This window comes from Ambystoma mexicanum, chromosome 1q (genome assembly GCF_040938575.1).
Source record: "Ambystoma mexicanum isolate Mex_15411 chromosome 1q, UKY_AmexF1_1, whole genome shotgun sequence".
NCBI lineage: Eukaryota > Metazoa > Chordata > Amphibia > Caudata > Ambystomatidae > Ambystoma > Ambystoma mexicanum.
In genome coordinates, this window is record NC_090922.1 from 14763851 (window position 1) to 14787438 (window position 23588).

The following is a 23588-nucleotide window of genomic DNA, read 5'->3' on the forward strand; positions in this document are numbered from 1 at the left end:
TTCTCGCCGAACCCCGGCCCCTAAGGGGAAACCAAAGGACAGCAAGGTGAAACAAAGGGACAAACGGGCAACGTCCTCACCACAATAGACTTACCTCATTTTACCGCCGGAGGCATTATTCCCCAAGTCTTCATACTTTCTCTCGGCGCCTGAATAAGGGAGAAAGCAACAGGTTACATATTGACATTATTTTATCGAACTGTGTTGGATAATACAAATCCTTAACCGAATATTACCGGTTGCCACGAGGAACTCTTCGCTAGGGTCAAGCTGCAACCTGCAAGGAATCGGACAAGGATGAAAGTCAGACATTTGAACTCTTACGAACTACATACTTCCTTCGAAGCCAGTGAAGCAACTGGTTATCTACTTGCCCCTGCGCTCAATGCAGGATGGAGAGCTCATCTTTCCAAACCATCAGGTGGGACTATAAGAGGGGACACCAAAGGTGATCAGTGGGGAGAACAGCGGGAGTGGGGGGCGTTAACGCTCAACTCCACGGGTGGTTAATTCCCTTACTCCATTTGCAGAAGAATATTCCTACGGGCCAAGCAAACGAAGCTGGGTGGGCCAGTCCAGTCCGTCATCTCGGCACTACGCGTCACATTGGTGGAGACCGCAGCTGTCCAGTTCAGATCGACGCCCCTGTGGGACCCAGGTGAGCGTAACAGCTGTTAGCGATAAGGGCGATGCTCAAGAAAGGAGCCATCGAGCTCGTCCCAAAGAGGCTCCGGGCTCCGGAGTATACTCCAGATTCTGCCTTGTCAGGAAGAAGACAGGAGGTTGGCGTCCCATCCTGGACTTGCGTCGGCTAAACAAATACATCAAGGCACAGAAGTTCTGGATGGTCACCCTCCAGCACGTGCTGGGCCAGCTGGAGGAAGGCGACTTCCTATCGTCGTTGGATTTGGAGGATGCATACTTTCACATCCCCATCCTAAAAGGACACCCGAAAGTTTCTCAGGTTCGTAGTCCAAGGGCGGCACTACCAGTTCAAGGCCCTTCTGTTTCGGATTGAAGTCGGCACCCAGGGTGTTCACCAAGTGCCTGGCACCAGTGGCGGTGCGGCTGCGCCTGCAGGGGGATCCACGTCTACCCCTACCTGGACGACTGGCTCATCCGAGCAGGGACAAGGGAACTCGCTGTCGAACACACAGCAAAGACCGTCCGTCTGCTCACGGACCTGGGATTCTCCATCAACTTCCCCAAATTCCACCTGGTTCTGTCGCAGGTTGCGCTGTTTCTGGGAGCCAAGTTTGATACTGTGGCGTGATTGGCCTTGCCGTCGGAGGAAAGAACACAGGCCATCCTGGGCAAGGTACAGCATCTGCTGGCCACGGACGTGGCCAGAGTGAGGTCCATCATAGCCCTTCTCGGGATGATGTCCCCTTGCATCTATCTGGTGCGCCTGTGCAGGCTTCGGATGCGCCCTCTGCAGGAGTTCCTCGACGCCCGTTGGATGCAAGTGACGGGCAGCTTCGAGGACAAGATCTCACTCAACAAAGTATTCCGCCAAGCAATTCGATGGTGGGGCACCCGCACGTATCTCGCGGCGGGCACAGACTTTCAGACCCCAGCATACCAGGTGACGGTGACGACGGATGCCTCCCTGGAAGGGTGGGGGAGCGCACACCGGAGATCTTCACGCAAGAGGCCTGTGGCTCCCGGAGGAGAGGCCGCTCCACATCAACATACTGGAGCTCCAAGCAGTCTTCTGGGCCCTCAAGTCATTCCTCCCGTCCCTCAAGGGCAAGGTGGTGAGGATCTTCACCGACAACACCACCATGATGTTCTACATCCGGAAGTAGGGAGGAACAGGATCCCCAGCCCTGTCCAAGGAAGCCCAGGATCTGTGGCACTGGGCCCTTGCCCAGGGGATGTTTCTGGTACCTTTTCATCTAGCAGGGATAAAAAACACCATCGCTGACTCACTCCGCAGGGAGCTGCGCTCGTGCCAAGTGTGGGAACTATGCCAGGATCAAGCAAATCAACTCTTCTGACGATGGGGCAAGCTCCAAATCAACCTGTTCGCGGTGGCGACTAACTCCAAGTGCCAGAGGTTCGCTAGCAGGTTCCCCCAGCCGAGGAGCATGGGAAATGCTTTCTCGTTCCCCTGGGAACTCAAGAGGTCCCGGTGCAGGATGATCCTTGTTGCACCGAGGTGGCCGAGACCGATATGGTTCCCGGATCTTCTGGACTTGTCAGCGTCCCCACTAGTCAAACTGTCGACGGACGCAGATCTCCTCTCCAGAGAAGGAGGCGCCATTCTTCATCATGACCCGGAGTCGCTGAACTTGCAGGCCTGGCTCCTGCAGCACTAGAGTTTGGAGGGTACGATATCCCGGCTGACTGCAGAGAGGTCCTTGCAAAGGCCAGGGCGTCCTCAACTCTCAAGTGCTACGGACACAAGTGGAAGAGGTTCTGTCTGGTGCCGTGCACAGAAGATTAACCCTCTACAGATTACAGCCCCTCAAGTGCTGCCATACTTACTGTCGATGGCCAAAGCTGGACTAGCTCATGCTTCCATCAAGATACATCTGGCAGCGATTTCCCGATACACCAGAACTGCAGGACAGTCGTCTCTGTGGTCTCATCGCCTGGGGAAGGAGTTTATGAAAGGACTGTTTCGATCGTTCCCGCCGGTGAAGGCTCCAGCCCCGGCGTGGGAGCTCAACGTGGTGCTGACCGGGCTCATGGGGGCCCCCCATTCAAGCCCTTGCATTCGGCTCCGTTGAAGTTCCTGTCGTGGAAGACGGCGTTCCTTGTGGCCATTACCTCTGCACGACGCGTGGGAGAGATTCAGGCCCTATCCTGCAAGCCTTCATACTTGACTTTCCACAAGACGAGGGTAGTGCTGAGGACGCACCCCTCCTTCATGCCCAAGGTGCCGTCGGACTTCCATCTCAACGAGCCCTTGGTGTTACCAGTCTTTTTCCCGTCGCCTTCGTCGCCGGCCGAGAGAACTTTGCACTCACTGGATGTAGCTAGAGCGTTGAAGATCTACGTGGACCGAAGGAAGAGTTTTCGGAAGACTTCACAGCTGTTTGTGAACTTTGTACCTGTGAACCAAGGGAAGGCTCTCTCGAAGGCTTCCATTTCCAGATGGCTCTCCGGCTGCATCATGCACTGTCATCGATTGGCAAACCGACCGTTGCCCGGCCGTCCGAGAGCCCATTCGACCAGTGCGATCGCTGCTACCACGGCTTTCTTGTCTGGTGTGCCCCTGCTGGACATCTGCAGGGCTGCTACGTGGAGGTCGACGCACACCTTCACGAGATTCTACTGCGTCGACCTGGATTCCAGGGAGGAATCCAGAGTCGGCCAGGCAGTGCTGCGCAACCTGTTTGCCTAAGGTGAGCCTGGTGAGGAGGTAAGAGTTGCTTAATGTTGAGTTTATGTAATGCTTAATGTTGAGCCTTGCCACCTCCCGTGGTTGTGCATGTGTGTACTGCTATGTATTCTTATATTCATGAGCATGTGAATCCATGCCAGACCCCATGCTGGAGAAGGAACAAGTTACTTACCTGTAAAGTAACTTGACTTGCCGGTCAAGTGGCATAGCGAGTAGAGCGCTTGCTTTGACATCCGTGCAGAGCCTGCTAATGCAGGTTAGAATCCCGGCGGGGCCAAACTCAGCCTTTCATCCTTCCGAGGTCGATAACACCGTGAGTGGTAATAAGCAGTGCTCAGATACCCGAGGGTTCGTAGCGCTATATAAATGCAAAATTATTATTAATTATTATTAACTGTTGTTCTCAAGCATGGGTCTGGCATGGATTCACATTCGAACCCTCCCTCCTTCCCCTCTGCGGCTCTTCACTTGGTCATACTGCCACTTTACGTGCTACCAAATCTGAGGATGGCTGCCAGGGGCGGGCTTAGGGAGAGGTCAGTCATTGGCTGGGGACAGTATGACCCAGAGACCAGTGATTGGTTACTACTAAGAAAGACAGATCAGAAACTAAACTGATACTGATTTTTTCTTTACCGAGGATTCCCAGCCTGACGACGGGGAATATTCATGAGCATGTGAATCCATGCCAGACCCATGCTGGAGAACAGTAGTTACAGGTAAGTAACTTGTTCCTTCATCATGTGTGCTATAATCGGTCTCTGGTAGGCTCCTTGTTTGGGTTGCGGTGCCGTGCATCGATGTGCCCGCTCCACAATTAACATGGGTGACCAGCCAGGGTCCCCTAGGAGGTCTCGTAGTAGTTTCTCTACTGCCACTTCCATGGGTTCCTTCAATGCTTCCTCCAGCATACCTATTAAGCGTATGTTATTCCGTCGGGGTCTGTCTTCCAAATCTTTGCACTTTATTTTGACCGTCCCCAGCTCTTTTGCCATTGTTGTCACAGTATTTATTAATGCTTCCAGTGTGTCTTCTGTGGTGCTGATTCGGATCTCGGCTTCCGTGATTCGACTTGTGGTCTTGTCTAGTTGCGACTTAATAGAGGCTACGTTGGCTGTTATCCCATCCAATTTCTCGTTGAGGGATGTGAACCCCTGTTGCATAGCCGAGAAGACTGCCTGTGGATCCATTGCGGCTGTAGCAGTGGCTATTTGTTCTTGCAATGTTGATTCTGCTGACATAGTGGTCTCAGAACCCTTCTTTGCCACTAGTGTATATTTGTCTATGGTTCCTTTCCCTTTCTTTGGTCCTAGGCCCTTGTGCATTGTCTTTTGGTTATTCTGGGTTTGTTATTGCAACTGTTCCTCTCCGTTCCGGTCCGTTGCTCTGCGCCTGGGGCACGTTGATTGTATTAATCTCCCCCGTGTTTGATGTGATGAGGGTCGTGGTCGAGGAAGGGAACTAGCCCCATCTAGGCGGTGCGATTATGTGGTTGACAGTCCCCTGATTGCATTTGAATTGGCTTCTCTTACTTGTCATCCGTTATCACCCTCCGTTGCTGTGTGAGCCCATATGTTGTGTAGTGGGTTGAAACCAATGATCCATGGGCCCTTGGTGCAACATGGTGGGTCATTTCCCAGACAACGCAATTTGTCAGCGCTTTCCGCACCCTCCCCCTCCCCCATCCCCAGTGGTGGCGCGGGTGTATCTGTGCTCAGTGGTATCAGGCCATGGTTGCGTTTCCTTTCGTATTCTCCTCAACTCCCTGATCTATGACTTGTCCTAGGGATGTAACTAAATATCAGGGGATGGCTGTCTCAAGCTACCCCGTCCCGAGGAGGCGGGCTTGTTTGATTTCTGTTGTCACTGGATCAATTCTGTAGTGGATTCCCCCTGTGCTTCAGTTTGTGTGCCAGGCCCTATGATATGTTTTATTGGAGTGACGCTTGCAAATCCGTGGATGTTCTTGCTGCTGTAGTCGTTCAGATCCTTATGGTATATTGAGTGGTGGGAGTTGCCGGTGCGTTTTTGAGCCTCTCTAAACTTGAGGGCCAGCAACTGTGGTGTATGTTTGGGTCACGGATCTTCTATGCCAGTTATGTCGTGGTGGTAGGAAAACGTGTAGTGCCTGTGGCCTTTGGAAGGTTCTTTCTTTTCCCCCAGTTTTTGGCAGTCTTTACACTACACAAGTGTTATTGAAGTCTGGTCGTGCCCTAATTGTGTTCTCCACTCACTTATAAGCGTTACTTGGCCCTCGGCTGCAGCGGTATCGCAGCTCCTTTAGTGTCACGGTTACAGCAGGCACTATGCTGCAACCGGCGCGCCCTGTGTCGCTTCCCACTCTTGACTAATTGTGGGAGGAGGGCGCGTATTATGGGCACCGCAGGGTGCAGATTGGCCCAGGGTCTTGGCGGTCTGAATGCACTCCCCGCCCGCCGCCCCATCCTCCTTATAGCTTTCACAATCGTTCCGGGCTGACCAGCTGTTGCAGACTTTGTCACGTCTGTGCGGGGGTGCCGTGCTGGATCAGCAGGCGCTCAGCAATTCCCGGAGCGCCCGCGACCGCTTCTTGTAATGATACTGTCCGTTGGGGTCCAGCCTCATTACCCATCGAGTCCTTTCTTCAGTTCACTCGTGGCCAGGCTCCTCCTCCCGAGTATGCGCGCGGCTGAGCCGGATCCCCACGCTGCCCACGCTCGTGGCTTTCGCTCGGTTTAACTTCTGTTTCCAGTAACGGAAGTGGATCACATTTCCAGGTATTGCTCCGAAGAACCTAATAAGTGTCTTTTCAAATATATGTGCAGAACCGGCCTATTTTAGAAGAATTGCATTTGTTACGGCCCGGAATGCTTAAGAGATCACACAGGAGCTGCCATCTCGTCATGTGCGCAACAGCGCCCCCGTTACTGCATCACGTTGATTCAGAAACCACCTTACTGCCTGCCAAGACAGAAGAAACTAACAGCAGAAGAAACTGCCATACTGCTGGAGGAAATGCAGGCGCTGCTCAAAAAGGACGCAATAGAAATCGTCCCGGCGAACCAGGTAAACAAGGGTATCTATTCAACGTACTTCCTTGTGCCAAAAAAGACCTTACCATGCGTCCAGTACTAGATGTGCGCCCTGCAAACAAATGTCAAACCACAGAAGTTCTGCATGCTCACGCTTCAGGAAGGTGTACCACTCCTGAAATGGGGGGGAGGGGTGACGACTACATAGCAGACATGAAAGGTGCATACTTTCATATTTCAATGTATCCTGCACACAGAAAATACCTGTTTTCAAGATGGCGGGCGTACACTACCAATTAAAAGTACTCACCAAGAGTGTTCACCAAGGTGCTTGCAGTAGTGGCAGCGCACCTGCACATAAAGTCCATCCCAGTATACCCTTATCTGGACGATTGGCTGATCACCAGGGAATCTCCTCAAATTTGCTGACTAAATATGCAAAAAAACTATAGTCCTTTTCAATCTGGGTTTCTCTATCAATTAGAAGAAATCAAGTCTAATCCCCAGCCAAACAAAACAATGTCTTGGGGCTATTCTAGACTCAAAGAGTAGCTAGCATTCCCCTCAAGCGAGAGAGTATGAAATATGCTGCTGCAGGTACCTCAATACTAGGCCGGTCACCAGATAACGGCATGCAAAGCAATGCGCTTGCTAGGGATGATGGCCTCTTGCATTTATTTAGTTCCTTATGCGCGCCTGCGTCCAATGCAGGAATGGTTAGCGAAACAGTGTTCTCGGGCAAGCGGACAGTGGTGCGATCTAGTGGTTGTTTTGCTAACCCTGGTTCAGGTCCTTTGCTGGTGGTCCAAAGACAACCTGTTAAAAGGAAAGCATTTTCGCGCTCCACCATCCCAAGCGATCCCAACTACAGATGCCTAATTTGCCGGTTGGGAGGTGGGCACCCACTACCTCCACCACACAGCCCACGGACAGTGGACACTCGCTACTGCCCAAAGACATCTCAACTTCCTGGAGCTCTTGGCCGTCCTCAAAGCTCTTCAAGCTTTTCAGCACCATCTTCACGGTCAGACAGTGCAGGTCCTCACAGACCGCACCACGGCCATGTTCTAGCTGAACAAGCAGGGAAGCACACACTCTCTAAGCCTGTCCAAACTATCCCAGAAGATATGGAGGTGGGCACTGAAGCGGAACATGTTTCTAACATCCCAGTATGTTCTTGGGGGAACTCAGTTCTCTGGCAGACACGTTAAGCAGACACCCTCTACCAGAGGAACACCAGTGGCAACTCAACAACAGATATCCTAGAGTGAATATTCTCACTGTGGGGTCACCCCCACTAGACCAGTTTGCCACTAAGCTAAACGCTCAATGGCCAGACTTTGCATCCAGGTTTCCCCAGCCAGGGTCCAAGGGCAACGCCTGGTGGATGAAAGACCCCACTGAGTAGGATAGTGCACAAGATGCACCAGGAACAAGTAACCCTAAGCCTGGTTGCTCCTTTGTGGGCGAGACAGCCTTGGTTTCCACATCTGTTCAAACTGGCAATATGCGAACCAATCAAGCTCCTGTGCCCATACAACATGTTGACACAACACAAGGGGGCATCCCTCCACCCACGCCCCCAATGAACTTGGCAGCTTGGCTCCTGAAGTCGTAGATTTTGTCCATTTACTTTCACAAAGGTGTATGGATATCCTCAAAGAGGCACAAAAACCCAACGCGAGGCACTGTTATTTTAATAAGTGGAAAAGATTTGTGATATGGTGCACATTACAATCACTAAACCCACTGGAGTGTTCTCCAGCTAACATTCTACACTACATGCTTAACTTACTAGACTCTGGCCTAGTATTCAATTCCTTAACGGTACAGGTGGCGGCCCTATCGGCTTACACCACTTCACAGAACAAGGTGTCCTGGTGGAAAGTCACTGTCATCGAGGTATTCATGGAAGGGGTAAAGAGGTTATACCCCCACAATGACCAACCCTCCCCCAGGTTGAGATCTCAATGTTGTGCTCTTCAAGCTCATAGGGCCACCCTTCTGGCCTATGCACAAGGCCTGCCTAAAGCATCTTACCTATAGAACTGCATTCATGGTGATCACCTCCATAAGACGAGTTAGTGAGCTACAGGCTTTATCGGTACAAGACCCCTTTTTCATCATACACAAAGACAAGGTTGTTCTCCGAAAGCATCCTAGGTTTTCACTTAAGTTCATTTCAAAGTTCCATGTAAACCAGTCCACAGAACTTCCCACCTTCTTTAAGAACCCATTAACTCAGCAGAAAGAAACCTCATACGCTTGATGTGCAGAGGGCGGTCTTGTACTATGTGAACAAAACCCCTATGGAAAACAGACCAACTCTTTGTTTCCATAGCACCTGGTGGAGAACGCAATAACCTATCAAAGGGCGCCCTCTTCAGATGGATAGTCAAATGCATAAAACTCTGCTATTCTCTTTCCAAAAAAGTTCTACCTTTTCACACCAAGGGCACACTCTTCCAGAGGTACAGGGGCTACCTTAGCTTTCATTGCAAACATCCCTCTAGATGCCATATGCAAAGCTGCTACATGGAGTTCCATCCATACGTTCACGCAACATTACTGCATTGACACATTCTTAAGCAGATTCACAGGTGGGATAAGCGCCCCTAAAACATCTCTTTACTGTTGTACCTTCCAACTTCCCACCCCCTTCTCCAGATACTTATCGCTAATCTAGGCCGAGCATGTGATCCAAGCAGATCCACAAGCTCCAGAAGGGATTCATTACTCACTGTAATCATATTTCTGGTGCTTGTATCTGCTTAGATTTAAATGCGCCCACCCGTCGTCCCCTACTGGAGTAGAAGGCGCATAGATGTTTTCTGTTTCTGCTTTACAACATCCGTACTCGCGCTATACTTCATGCAACCTCATGACAGAAACAATCTGAGGGACTTCGATGCGTGAAGAACCATGGGTACAGTACAGTACACGTCACACTAGGGATAGTATTACTAATCCCGCCCCATCCACATCCGTTTTCGAGTTTCGATAACACATTTTGTAATACTCTGCAACTTAAACTGGACTACGCAAAGCCTGTGAATCTAAGCAGATACAAGCACTAGAAATACGATTACGGTAATATATATTTATTTCTGAGGCTTTTGAATCTGCTTAGAATCTCATGCTTTGCATAAGCGGACATGTAGTGGAAGTTACAGAGTATTGCACTTGAAGATTTCGAAATTCGAAAAGGGTCGTTGACAAGGCGTGACTGTAATACTATCCCTAGTGTGATGTACTCTGTACCCATGATCCCTCGCGTGCCAAGTTCCCTCAGATAATTTTTTTCTGCCATTGTGGCAAGTTATTTTGCAGAGTCCGTAGCTGTGAGCTACTTTAAGAGTTAAAATCGTCCAAACCTCTCGTTTGCGTTCGCACTAATTTGATGGCTGATTTCGGCTCCTGAAACAGATTGTTCCGACTACAGGCTTCGTCCTGCATCTGGCTTCGGCCTAACCAGTAGGGCGAATGGGGGGCGGGCGGGTTGGGGGGACTGATCCTTTCTTTATTTAGAGAAGGCATACCCATATTTCCTGCCCCTACTACATTTTGTCTTGCTGCCTCTGTGTCCACCTTCCACTATGGAGTGCACTCCTTTTTAAGTTTTGCCCCCAAGTGCAACAGAACATTCCTGTGGGTAGACAAACACAGAGGTTGTAACCACTGACTTCCACATGACCACCTCGAATCCTGTTGCGCTGCGTGCAAGCTCTTTAGACCCAAGACCCTAAAAGAGCGCAGAACCAAGCGGTGGGTGGCATACACCATGTCGGCAGAGTCTGAGACTGCTGCCGGGATATTTGAATCAGTCCACGAAGGCCGAGGCAGCAAAGACTCTGATTTGGAGCTCGAAGACACCACTGTGGAACAGTCTAGTCAGTGCTCCAGATATGATTTTGAGGTGGGAGTATTTTACTCCCTATTTTTAAACTTTGAGAGTAAATGTGATTTTAAGAGTAAAATTGACTTTTCTCCTTTGCAACTGAGTAAATTGCATGTGACATCTTGCCAACGTGGGCAAAAACTGTATAGAAATCATTGCTAAGTGGCCGCTTTCTGCATTGTGGAGATTGCACGATTCATTTATTTCTTTACGGTCTGGCCATTTCATCTCTCCTGTATATATTTAAATGTTGAAAATACAAAAAGCTAGCCAATTACATAGAAAAGCAAGCATGAATTGTATTGTGTTTTTTGAAGTTCGATAGCAGAATTGTCTTTTGATGTTTAATGAAAGTCCTAATTTCCTGGAGCTATTACTAGACAAGAATGCTTTCAGAGCGGCTCTCAATATCCCCAGGCACTCCCATATTTCCAACGTCAGATCAGATCTACGCTGGCTCCCAGTAAAACATAGAATCGCTTTGAAAACCTTAGCCTTGACGCACAAATGTATGGCCAACAAGGCCCCATCCTACCTTTTCAACCGTCTTACACTCCATACGTCCACACGACCCATTAGAACTCAACACATTCACAGCCTCACATTGCCCAGATTCAAACTCCAAAAAGCCAGAGGTGTGAGCTTCAATGTCCTGGTCTAGAAGCTCTGGAACTCCATTCCTCTCCCCATCAGAACTGCGCCTTCTTTTAAAGCTTTCAAGAAAAAAACCAAATTTTGGCTCTTCACGCAGAATATATGATGCACCTTATACAGGGTCTGTCCCCGTATCTTCAGGGTCGTTCTGCTTTCTTGTATAGTTTTGTATATTTATCTGTATATTTCTTATTGTGTATTTCTGTATTTTATTGTTTTCATGATTCCATTTTTGAAACTTCAGTTCTCCCCTGTATCTTCTTGTAAACAGGGGGAGCTTGAGTTTCTTGCCATTGAGCTTTACTGTAACTGTGAATGCAAGATTATGCGCCTGGTTGCCTACCGGCCTGGCTGCGCTTTACAAATAAACTAAATACAAATACTACCTAATGATATGCCAATGTTATGATAAAACAGTGCAGAGAGGCAAGGACTCCATGCTAAATTCTATATTTAATCTCACGGTCAAATGGTCATTTATGTAGCGCTTTTGGCAAAGCGCTGTGCATAGAACATATGTATCCCAATTATCACCAAACTGAAGTCGGTACTCCTTTATCGACCTTGAATGGATGAAGGGCTGAGTTGGCCTTGCCGGGATTTGAACCTGCAACCTAAAAATCACGCACATATTGCAGCAACGAGTGCTCAACCAGAGTTCTGTTAACAGAGGAATAAAAATAACAGGGCCTAGATGTTGGACGAACCAGGTATTAAGCGCTACATACATTTAAATACCTATCTGGATTATCACAGAGTTTCTATTTCAATTACAAATGTAACTTTTGTTTGTTTTTTCAACAGCTATTGCACTTCCTGGAGAGTCAGGTTTTGGATCTTTTAATGTAGTTTTGAAGATTTGAGAGGCTAGAACACCTGTGATTGATGCAATGACAAGCACACACCCTTGAGCAAAGACTCTGCTGCCAGTGACCATTTATGGTAATGTATCCGATTCACTGCAAGGTTGAATGGATGTAAACTAGATTGCGCATAGTCATCATTCTACACACTGTTTTTATAATTAGAGTGTAAATTAAATTAGAAGTACAAAAATGATATGCCGTAGCATGATTATGCACACAGCAAAAAAACTCTGAAAAATAAAATTTGTGCAATACTGGTTTGCTTTCACGGGGTGGGTGGGGGGGAAGCATAATTTGTTACAAAATATCAATTCTCAATTGCAACTTAGTTTCCATCTTATTTTACAATCCTAAAATGCTAGGAAAATAAATATGTACAGTGCTTCTGTTTGCTTCATGAGCAGCAACAGGGCAGAGGCTAAATGGAAAGAAACCATTCCTTTTATCACAGTGTGCAGTTTCTTTTTTAGAAAGGCTTCAGAGAAATTCATTGTTTCCATGGCTTGCAATTACATCCATGTATATAAAAATCAAAAGGAGCCTTCTGGTTTCTGTCAAGTAACCTGACCTTTGCACTGCCCTCTGCTCTAAACTTGTGTGTAAATGTACACAGGAAAATATAAACCTGTTGTATTTTTTGTGTGTAAAAAGGCCTGGCACCTTACCTGGAGGCCTGAGTCTAGTTCATGCACGACTGTCCCCAGCCTCGAAAGGTAGTCGTAGCGCACTGCTATGAGGAAGGATTCGGGCTACACCGGCATATATGCATCTCTCATAAACGCACTCCCTCCTTTCCCTAAACCATCCCTCAACGGATCCATCGATGGAGGGCTGCTCGCCGTCGGTTGGCACCTCTCAGCCCACCAACCTAATGACAACCGCGCCTGCTATGGTTCCGCATACGTGCTTACCACAAGGTGATAATGAAGGCACACCGGCGAAGGGCTCGCATAAACCTTGTTCGATGGCTGAGGTGGAGACTCTGATAAAGCACAAAGGGCATTTGCATTCGGAAAAACGCCATGAAGAGCCCTCTGCTCATGGTAAACGGGCCCCTCTGGCATCTCAACACTATGAAGATGAATCCTCACCCCTAGCTTCCGCCCTCAACAAAAAGCGCCCTAGGGAGAGCCCCAAGGATACACCCAGAGCCAATTGCCCTACAAAAGTACAAGATCCATCCTGTCTGCTACCCTGAAACCAAACCAAGTTTGAAGACATCATGGGAAAAGTATCATTCTTTGTGGACTTAAGTATGTTGCCCACTCCTTCAAACCCTGCTGAGCAGCCTCCTATCCCTCCTCCAGTGTTGGTGGCACCCCCCTCTTCCTGCCCCAGCCCTCTCGGATCTCTTTATGGGGACATGCAGTCCACACAAGCTGACCAGGATATGTGGGTGGATGCTCAAGGTGATCCCGGTCAAGATGAGAATGATGCCTACTTACAGGACCAGGACGACCCAGACCCCATCTTTGTTGACCCCTCCGTAGTGTAGGGTGGTCACTCTTCTCCTATTGCCGACCAACCTCTTTACAATGAGCTGTTGAAGCAGGATGCTCACTATTTTGGCATAGACACTAAGGAATCCAGTCCTGCAGGGACGGAGTGCGTTGAGGATATCCTTAACTAGAAAAAACATGTTAGGCTATACCACTCCCGGAATCTCTCAAGAAAAGGGTGTCTCCATCCCGGTCGACCACCTCCCTTGCTAGGGCTTTCAACCCACTGGTGGAAAAATCTTTCAGGCCCTCCTTCAGATTTCCTCTACATTAGGGGTCACATCAAGCCAGACTCTCTGGTGGTAACCACTACCAGAAAGAGAGCTGCTGTTCCTCTCTCAACCTCCAAGGCACCTCCCAACAAGGAGTGCGAGAGATTATACATGGGTAATCGTATCATAACCCCTGCTGCGTGCCCTCATTAGAACAGCAAACAATACCACCTTGCTTGCCAGCTACAGCAGCACCCAGTGGTATGAGATTTCGCAGCATCTGGACTCTATACTGGAACCTGCTCGCTCGCACCTTCTCAAAGTCGCCACTGAGGGTAAATTGGGCTCCCAAACATCCTAATAAATATCTTGGATTCTGTAGAGACCTTGGGAAGGGTAATTGCAGAGGGAACCCTCCTAAAGAAATTCCTGTATTAGAGACTCAGAGTTTAAGCTAGAGACACAGGCATCCCTGATTAACATGCCCATCGAGTAGGGTCTCCTCTTTGGCAAAGCTGTCGACAACCAGCTGGAACCAGCAAAGATGGAGCATGAAACCATCAAGACTCTTGGTCAAATTTCCAACAAGCCCTTTGACCCACGGGGGAGGTCATTCAACGCACACCAAAACTTTAGGCGCAAGGCTCAGGGAAACCAGGCCAAGCTGGAGCAAGTCCAAATGTCCTACCAGCAGTGTGGGTTTCGCTCCGGGAAAGACGAGGCATGGATGTACCCTCTAGGGGCGCAGCAGCCCCAGCCTCCAAATGACATGCTGATCCACGTTCCCTCCCATTTGTACCCAGTCGGGGGGTGGGGGGGTTGGGGGGGGTGGGATTGGGGGTCCCCATCTTTGCCCAGCAATGCGAGGGAATAACATTAGACCGCTGGGTTCTAGATACAGTGGACAAAGGATACTCTGTGGATTTCCTCAAAATGCCTCGCCACCATCCACATTGTGTAGGCCGAATATAACGCCTCAACATCCTCAAGGAGATCATCGAAATCCTAGTACAAAAAGGAGCCATCAAACTGGTGCCCTTCATGGAACAAAATCGAGGTATTTATTCAATGTACTTCCTTGTTCCAAAGAAAGATCTAACAATGCGCCCAGTGCTGGACCTGCGCCCTGCAAACATGTATGTTAATGGTATGGTACTGTGTTTATTTATAAAGTGCCTATACACAGGCAGCGTTTCAAGGAGGATGGGAGCATTGGGGGGGAAAAAGTCGCTCAGAGCCCTTGGATTTCTGAGACAATAATGGTCTGCGCAGGTATATATATATATATATATATATATATATATATATATATATATATATATATATGCCAGTAAAGGGTGTTCAGCACACTTCCTTACCATATTAGTCAAATATGCCAAATCAGACCGAGCAAAGGCATTGGAAGAGCTTGCGAAAAAGGAAACAGAACTTAACAAAATGTCGCATTCTGAGGAGGGGAAACAACTCTGTGACAAAACCAATGAATCTTTACTCGTATATGAAGATATTAAGCAACGAAAGCATCGCAAGTTCATCAGGGATAAAATTGACTATGAAACAGGCAGGATCTTCACTTTTGCCAGAAGATTTGACTCGCTGCGCAAAAAACCAGCAATCCAGCCTACAGCTGGTGGTGATCCTGGTTCTATCTCGTCTGAATCAGATGTCTCAGTTTTTGAAAATGAGGAGCCCTCTGTCAGACTAAATTTTTTAGACGAGATGAGACTGCCAGGATGGGAAGAATCAGAAGCAACGCGGAAAGGGGCGAGGCAGAGGAAAAGGAAGAGGAAGGGGACAGAAATCAGTAGGAGGAAAACAACTCGGCGAGGCCAGCGTGGTAAACGGCCCAGAAGCATGCCAAGAGAGCAGAGCAACGCGCTCTGGGACCAAAAAATAACCAGTGACAATATGAAGCTGTGTCAAATTATCAATCTGTCCTCTCATGTCCTCACCAAAGCCCTTATCTCGGTCCTTTCACTTGGACTTAACTTTTGCCCCACCAAAGCATTTGATTATGTCCAGTCACGCATTGAAATGGATAAATTTATCCGAAAGATCAGACTCAAGAAATTTTTTTCTTTAAATCCAACTGTGCCAAAACCACCTACACCTCGTGTTGGCAACACCAACCTTCTGATCTCTGATATCCCATCTCTCATGGACCTGGCCTGTCTTCAAGACTCTGACTATGATCCCTCAAATGCTTGTCTTGCTGATTTCGACATTGACCCTGACTGGGATGTACGCACCAAACTCAAGGGCAAATCTAAATTCAATCCACCGTTCCCTGTTGGTGGATGCATTGAAGCATTCTATGATTTGTGCATTAGTGATTTCAGAAAACTACGGAGAAGTACCATCAAGAGCAAACAATATCTCACTTCTGCTCAACTCACGGCCATCGGTGAATTACAAAGCTTGCCGAATATTATTATTAAACTGGCCGATAAGGGTTCAAACATTGTAATTCAAGATCGAGTACATTACGTAACGGAGGCCAATCGTCAACTCAAAGATCGACTGTGTTATGCCCAACTTTCGAAAAATCCCTTTTGTGACATAAAGTCTGAACTTAAAAACGTATGCACTAAATGGGTTGACATTGGCCTCATAGATGATGATTTTGTTAAATTTTTGGCTCCATCCTGTTTCACTATACCTACAATCTATTTTTTACTCAAAACTCACAAATCTCTTGTTCATCCACCGGGCAGACCCATTGTTACTCTGTGTGGTTCTCTCCTTGAGCATTTGGCCCAGTTTGTTGACGAAACTTTATTTCCTCTTGTGTCAGTTCTACCTTCTTATTTACGGGATACTAAAGATTTTCTGCAACATATTTCGAACATACCCTGGGAGGATGGTCTGCTTCTAGCAACCCTTGATGTTGTCTCCCTCTATACCTCCATTGACCAAGTTGGTATGGGTGCCTGCAAATATTTTCTTGATACCCGCTCATTGAATTTCCACAGTCACAGTTCCATGATTCTTGAAATGCTCTTTCTGCCTAAATAACAATATTTTCTTGTTCGAGGGTTCTTTTTTCCGTCAGGTAAGGGGCACTGCCATGGGTAGTACTTTTGCTCCTGCATAGGCAAACCTGACAATGGGATGGTGGGAGGCCACTTTCCTTAGTGATCTACTTGCATCTAGCTTTGCCACACATATTGTCGCCTGGTGGCGATATATTGACTATGTATTCGTCATATGGAAGGGGACTGAAGTTGAATGGCAATCATTTGTGAAACAGATTAATACCAACATGTCTAATCTGAGCTTCACAGAGTGTAACAGCATAACTGAAATTGTCTATCTTGATGTAGTGGTGACTCTTGAAAGATCTGGCCTTTATACAGCACTATACAAAAAACCCTCAAACACCGGTCTGCCCTTACATGCCACAAGCTGTCATCCTACGTCATGTAAACATAGTATTCCATATGGGGAATTTATCAGATATCGCAGGAATTGTACAGATCTAGCATCCTTTGATCATCATTGTGCCTTGGCGGCTCCAGACTTTGTTAAGCAAGGCTATGAGCGCAGAATCATAGAATTGGCCTACACCAAAGCACGTGGACTATGCAGGGACTGCCTATTGTATGGCATTAAGCCTGCTAGAACTACTATCAACGATGAACCCCGTCTGATTGTCACATTCGACAATGCTTCTAATCATGTTCGCAAAATTATAGAGCGACATTGGCGGGTTCTCATCGTTGACAAAGACTTATGTCCTCTGCTTTCTAAACGTCCTACCATCACGTACAAACGTGTACCCTCGCTCAGGGATAAACTGGTCTCTAGCTTCTTGTCACCTATTAACACCAATCCATCTCTCATGAAATCACTGATGGAATCCCCCATAGGCTTTACTAAATGCTTTAAATGTAAGGCCTGTGCTCATGCCACTGCATGTAAATCCTTTTTACATCCGGTCACCCAATTCAACCAGCTAATCAAGCATTCAATGAACTGTGATACCACTTTTGTGGTTTATGTGCTCTCATGTCCCTGCATGAGATGGTATGTCGGGAGTACCACATGTAAGCTTAAGCTCAGAATATTACAGCATCTTAGGGCAATCAAAAACTCAGATCCCGCATACCCTATGGCCAAGCACTTTAAACAAGAACATAACAATGACCTTTCTCTCCTTAAATTCTTTGCAGTGGCGCATATCCCGATCCATCCTAGAGTTGGGGATCGTGTGTTAAAGCTAAGACAGCTAGAGACCAGATTTATTTTGGATTTCGACACCAAGTTCCCTAATGGTCACAATCTCGACGAGGAGCTTTATACGTATCTAGGCACATAGAGTATTTTTCACTAACTGTTTTGGATTGGTTTTCCTTCAGTTATCAATCCGTTTTTGATTATATTTAGTTGATGGGATTGTGCTTTCTCATTATCGAGTTTTTTCTTTTGCCTTTTGGAATGAACATGTTGTTCCCATTTCACTTTTCAGTCCCTGACCTGTGCTCAAGTTTCATCCTTTCTCATTACCAACATGGTGGTTATATTACCACTAAGGTTTATAATTGGGATTGGTTTTATTCTTAGCCTTATTTTTTAAGCTGCTATATTCACGACCTAGCGGGACATTTGGCACTTTTTATTTACTTTTCTGTTGTAGTCTTTGGTGTTTAATAACTTGGTGCTTGGTGCTTTTTGTCACCCTCTCCATCTTGGTTACTTCGTTGTCTGTTGTTTTCATTACAATACATTTTTTTGTGCGTCTTATACAAGATCATTTCAAATTTGCATGCTTCAGTCTAGGTATTCAGTTAGGCTTACAAAAGTGTTCATCTATGTAACTTACGATACCATCTGCCAATTAATGTGCCATACTGCTGCTAATTATAGTTGCCTACGTGATTTTGCCTATTTGCACAACCTTTATGCTGCTTTTGATTGACTTGCACTTGCACTTTATGTCAATATTGCTTATGTGATTTTGCCTGTTTGCACATTTCTCATGCTGCTTTTGACTGACTTGCACTTGCACTTTGTCAATACTGGCTAGAATATGAAATGTCCTTTGATTTATTTGTAAAAATCATTGTTGCCCTGTATTTTATTATCAGAATTGTAATTCTGATCATTTTATACATATCTTCGTATTCCGATCATTCTACAAGATTGATGGTCCCTCCATGACTAATTTATCGGCACTGAGCCGTTGGAACCATCAATAATAACAATGTGATGCAATGTTTGCTATTCTGCACATGTTTATGCTGCTATTTTGCTCGTTTGCACAAAGCTTAATTTTGCATACTTATGCTGCTATTTTGCGGATTTGCACAAAGCCAGATTGTACATGGCATTATGTTGCCTTTTAGCCTGTGTTACAATTGACTTATTTTCATAAGCTGCAATCTTATCTTTTCAAGCACACTATGCACTCATTTAATTATCAAATATGCATTGTAATATCTTGTTTTTTAAAACTAGTTTCACACGTTGGAACTTGAGGTGCAAGGGATTTGGCTCATATGGCTATCTGTAAGGAACTTTTCTTCTGCCTATTGGGGATACTTTTGTGCTTTATATTATAGGTGGGTATAAGTGCCACACTGTTGGCTTAGTTTTGACTCTCCATTCCAACATGGCCGCCATGGAATCAGTCCTTAGTTGCACCTCTATTCCAACTGACATAGATGATGGACTACATGTCTTTTTTAACTGTGTTTTTGTCCTTTGTTGTGCTACGTGATCAAGTGCTCAGTTGAGCGTGAAACGCGTTGTAGGTGGGCCGTGCACTAGGCCTCCTGCCCCTGTTTGTCTTGCTGTTTCCCCAGCCTTTTGCTCTGCACAACTGTGCAGTCTTCTACGATTAAAATAACTTCCTATTCTTACTGTGTGAGCTCTATATTTCTGGGTCCTCTTCCCTTTTGGGATTGTAGGACCTCACCTCATTGGGTCCATGGAGAGTGCGGTCCGTCCCCTCTTTATTTATTTATATATATATATATATATACAGCAGATGGGCCTGACAGCGATTCTGCAGTTTTTATCAAGTGCACATAAAGGGTCAAGACAAGGGAGGACAGACTATCCTCAGGCAGAGATTCATTCAGATCATACAAGTGCCAGACGGTCAAGGAAGGTGTGGGGTCCAAGTGCACCAGTACGTGGAGACTAAGTGCAATGAGGGGAATGGGTCGTAGGGCCCGGAGGCAAGTGCATGGAGGACTAGCGGGGGTGCCAGGGACCTGTGGAACTCTGAGGTAAACCAGGCGGCCAGTCAGCAAGCTGTATGGAGCAGGAGGGAGAGATGGCAAGAGCAGAGAGAAAGTTAGCAGGGTAGGGGGGAGAGAAGAGGAGTGTTGAGGAGTTTCCGGAACTTAAGAAGATCAGGCTCAAGATGAAGGGCAGCAGGGAGGCTGTTCCAGAGGGAGGCACCTGCTGAGGATAAGGATCTCCCTCCAAATCTCAGTTTAGAGAACTGGCTCACTCGCAGAAGGTTGGAGGTAGATGAGCGGAGGGCTCGGGTATGACAGTATGTAGGTATGCAGTGTTGCAGGTAGTAGGTCCTAGGCCCCTGAAAGCCTTGTCGACAATGTAGAGGGTCTTGAGTTTGATCTTTGCAGCCATGGGGAGCCATTGAAGGAATTTCTGAGCCAGAGAGATGCAGTCACTGGGCTTGAAGCCAAGGATAACTCTTGCGGTTCTGTTCTGGATGAGTTGCCTTGGGTGCAGGGCCGCATCATGGAGGTTGAGGAAGACTCTGTTGCAGTAGTCCAGCCTAGAGCGAACCAGCCAGGGATCTGAGTGAGACACTGGGGGAATGTGAGAAAAGGTAGAGTGCCTCTAAGGAGGTGTAGTCGATAGTTGACTTTGAGATGTAAGAAATGTGAGAAGAAAAGGAGTGGAGTCGAAGATGACGCCAAGGTTTTTTGCCTCGCAGGTGGGGGTGGCCGCAGGTGCAGGTGCAAGCAAGGCTGGCCAGAGTGAGTGTGTGAAAGCGGGAGCAGAGGTCCCAATGCAAACAATCTCAGTTTTGCAGGCGTTGAGGAAGAGGTTGTTTGCAGCACACCATGACTGAATGGCGGACAGACAGATATATATAGGAGGAGGAGGAGGAGGAGGAGGAGGCAGCAGCAGCTGAGGGTAGCCTGAAAGATAGTTGAGTGTCATCAGCATAACACTGGAAATTAGAGGTTAGAGTGGCGATCACACCTGCCAAGGTAGCCATATAGATGTTGAAGGGGGGGTAGATCCCTGGGCAACACCAGAGGTGGAGAGAGTGATAGTGGAGAGAAAGGCTCCAAGTTCCACCCGGGATGGGCGGTCGGAGAGAAAAGAGGTTATCCACGCCAGAGCCTGACCTGTGATTGAGAGACCAACTGTTTGTCTCCGAAGCACCAGGCAGAGAAGACCACTGCATTTCCAAAAATGCCATCTCCAGATTGATAGTCAGATGCATACAAATATGTTACTCATTATCAAGCAAAACACTGCCTTTCACACAGAGCTCACTCCACAAGGGATACAGGAGCTACTTTAGCTTTCATCGCAAATGTCCTGCTGTACACCATTTGCAAAGCCGCTACATGGAGCTCAGTAAACACTTTCACTCAGCACTACTACATCGACCCTCATTCAAAAGCAGATACACAGGTGGGACAAGCAGTTATAAAACATCTATTTGCTGCTGTACCTTCTCCCAACGCACTACCTCCTCTGAACACTGCTCGCTAATCTATGCATAGCATGTGATCTAAGCAGATTCCACAAGCCTCAGAAGGGATACATTACTCGCTGTAATCGTATTTCTGATGCTTGTATCAGTGAGTATTGTATCCCATATATCTTTCTTGCTGTCATGCAATTACATTTCTAAAAATGTAAGTTGTTACATAATTACCTTATTGCTACCATAAAAACACTGCTTTCTGCTTTGTCACAAATGTTCAGGTTAGTGTATCTAAATCTAACAGTGTAAACTAGATTTCATTATTTTGGGGAAGATGCATCATATTGACTAGTGAACGCCTTTGAAAATGTACATGATCACATAGCCAAGTGCTTTTGATGGCAAACCTAGGTCTGGGACCTGCTGGTTGAATGCATCGGTGCAACTTGTGCTCAACCCATGAGCTGATCCCATACTCCTTTACATTCTATCTTATCACCATGTACTAGCTGACCTGAAAGTGAGATGCCGGCAAACTACAATATTGCATCTACTTGGCCCAGTTCTCTGCTTGCTGCACCATCCACTCTTAGTCTTACATAATGAACACACAAAGATAACCAGTGTTTATGCTAAGTAGTAATCAATAGTTCCATCCAGTCTGTTCATCTACATATCTGCTGCAATACCATACACTGTTAAGCCTCCATAGCTCGCTTTGCTCTACGATTGATTGTATTATATATATTAGCACGGGCAAGAGACAGCTGGTCAAACAGTTTTCAGAGCCTTTTGATCATATATATTTTTTTTTGTTCTTTCATGCGGCTAACCTTTTATATTTTACAGACCATAATCCAGGGCTCCCATAGTGGAGTAGATTTTATGAAGGGTGAGTACCTTTTGTAGGAGATGTTTGGAACTTTTAACATTTACTTTGCAGTAACTGTCAAAAGTTTCACAGTGCATAGTTGGCTTCTGGGTGGCAGCAGTGTGGGATTTTGGTGTTATGCACTATTTTACAGAAAGCATGAATACATTTTTTGTCATCCGTTGCTCTGTGTCGAGTGCATTTCTTTTATGTTGAGTATGTAAACTAAGTTACTCGAACTGTGCATCTAGTGGAATTTTAAAGAATTTGCAAGGCCTGACTTCTCACTAACGCTTTACTTCAGCGGAACACCAAAATTCGGTTTTGATGCTCATTTTATGTCTTGGGTACAAATATCTTCTGGGGACAATCAAGAACATGTTAGCAAACTCTGCTAATCAATTGTTGAAAACTAATTTATGCCTTGCACATGTACTTGTGTTAATACATACAACATTACATTTGCCATGCATTACTTCTACTGGCAACACCATGGGAAGATTTGTGATACTGCATGGCATACTTCATGCGCAGCAACTTGTAATTGTCGGTCCTAATATTGACAATCATGATTAGTCCTATTTTGTTGATCTGTGATTAACGACTGGATGTGCACATTTTATGCGTTGTGCGGCGGCAGGATCTGAATACCATCTTAAATATGAATACGAGTTGAACAAACACTGCTTGTAGAATATTAACAAAGTCCGCTCTGGTGATATTTGAGGGCATGATGGTAGGGGCAGGGTTGATGTTTGGGATTACCAGCATCCTGATGGGAACGAAAATGCATATTATTAGTCGGTGTACAGGTTCATCCTGCATGGACTATTTGCTTTTTTGTCCCATCCTCTAATTGGTCAGTTGAAGTCATACTTCCTTGGATGTTATCGGATCCTTTACCTGTTCTAGTCTACATTGTGCTGGGGGCAGGTGCAATGAGTAAGCCGCCTTGGCAATTTAAATTGGCTTTGTTAGATCCTGCTGTTAAATTAAAAATACTTGAACACATACAAATCTTGAGAAATGTAGGTATTGGGTCCAAATTCTCTAAAGCAACAAAGGCCAATGGCTCTGCACCTAGAAGAGGGTGGTTAGATGGAGCTTGTAAAAAGGCAAAAAAATCGTTGTTGAGAACCTTGAAGGACCCGACAAGTGGTAGATTGAAGATTGCCCTAGATAGGAAAATTTATCAACAAGAGCTAAAGAGTAGAAAATAGGAAATAGAACAGGCTGCCTGGGAAGGGTTCTTGAACTCCGCCATGCGGGGGGGATCAGAAGGCTTTTTGGGCTTTCGTAAAAAGTGGCCCGGAGGGCAGTTGGTCCAACTTGGTGAGTGGCACCCATGTGGAAGATGGGGCATGGGTAGCGCACTTTGGTAGTTTGTTCGGGTCCGAAAAATCAGGAGTCGAACCAGTTTATAGTGGCCCTTGTCTTAGGTTTGAGGTGGAGGAGATTGTCAAGGCAATCAAGCTACAGGTGCATAATCGTGCCCCTGGCCCGGACATGATACCCTTCGATCTGTTCCAGGACCCAGCTGACTTGTGGGCCCCACTTCTGACTGTGGTCTTTAATGCATGTCT

At 46.7% G+C, this 23588-nt stretch overlaps 1 protein-coding gene across 3 annotated transcripts in view; it reads left to right on the forward strand.

The window, feature by feature from the left end:
* VANGL2 (VANGL planar cell polarity protein 2) overlaps positions 1-23588 on the forward strand; it is a 903169-nt gene that overhangs the window by 75181 nt on the left and 804400 nt on the right. For 2 of the 3 annotated variants that reach the window (XM_069635423.1, XM_069635422.1), the window contains exon 2: positions 11720-11857. The exons of the other annotated variant lie outside the window; for it this stretch is intronic. The gene's annotated coding sequence lies outside the window, so the exon portion shown is untranslated. The remainder of the gene's footprint in view (positions 1-11719; positions 11858-23588) is intronic. 3 annotated transcript variants of the gene reach the window in all.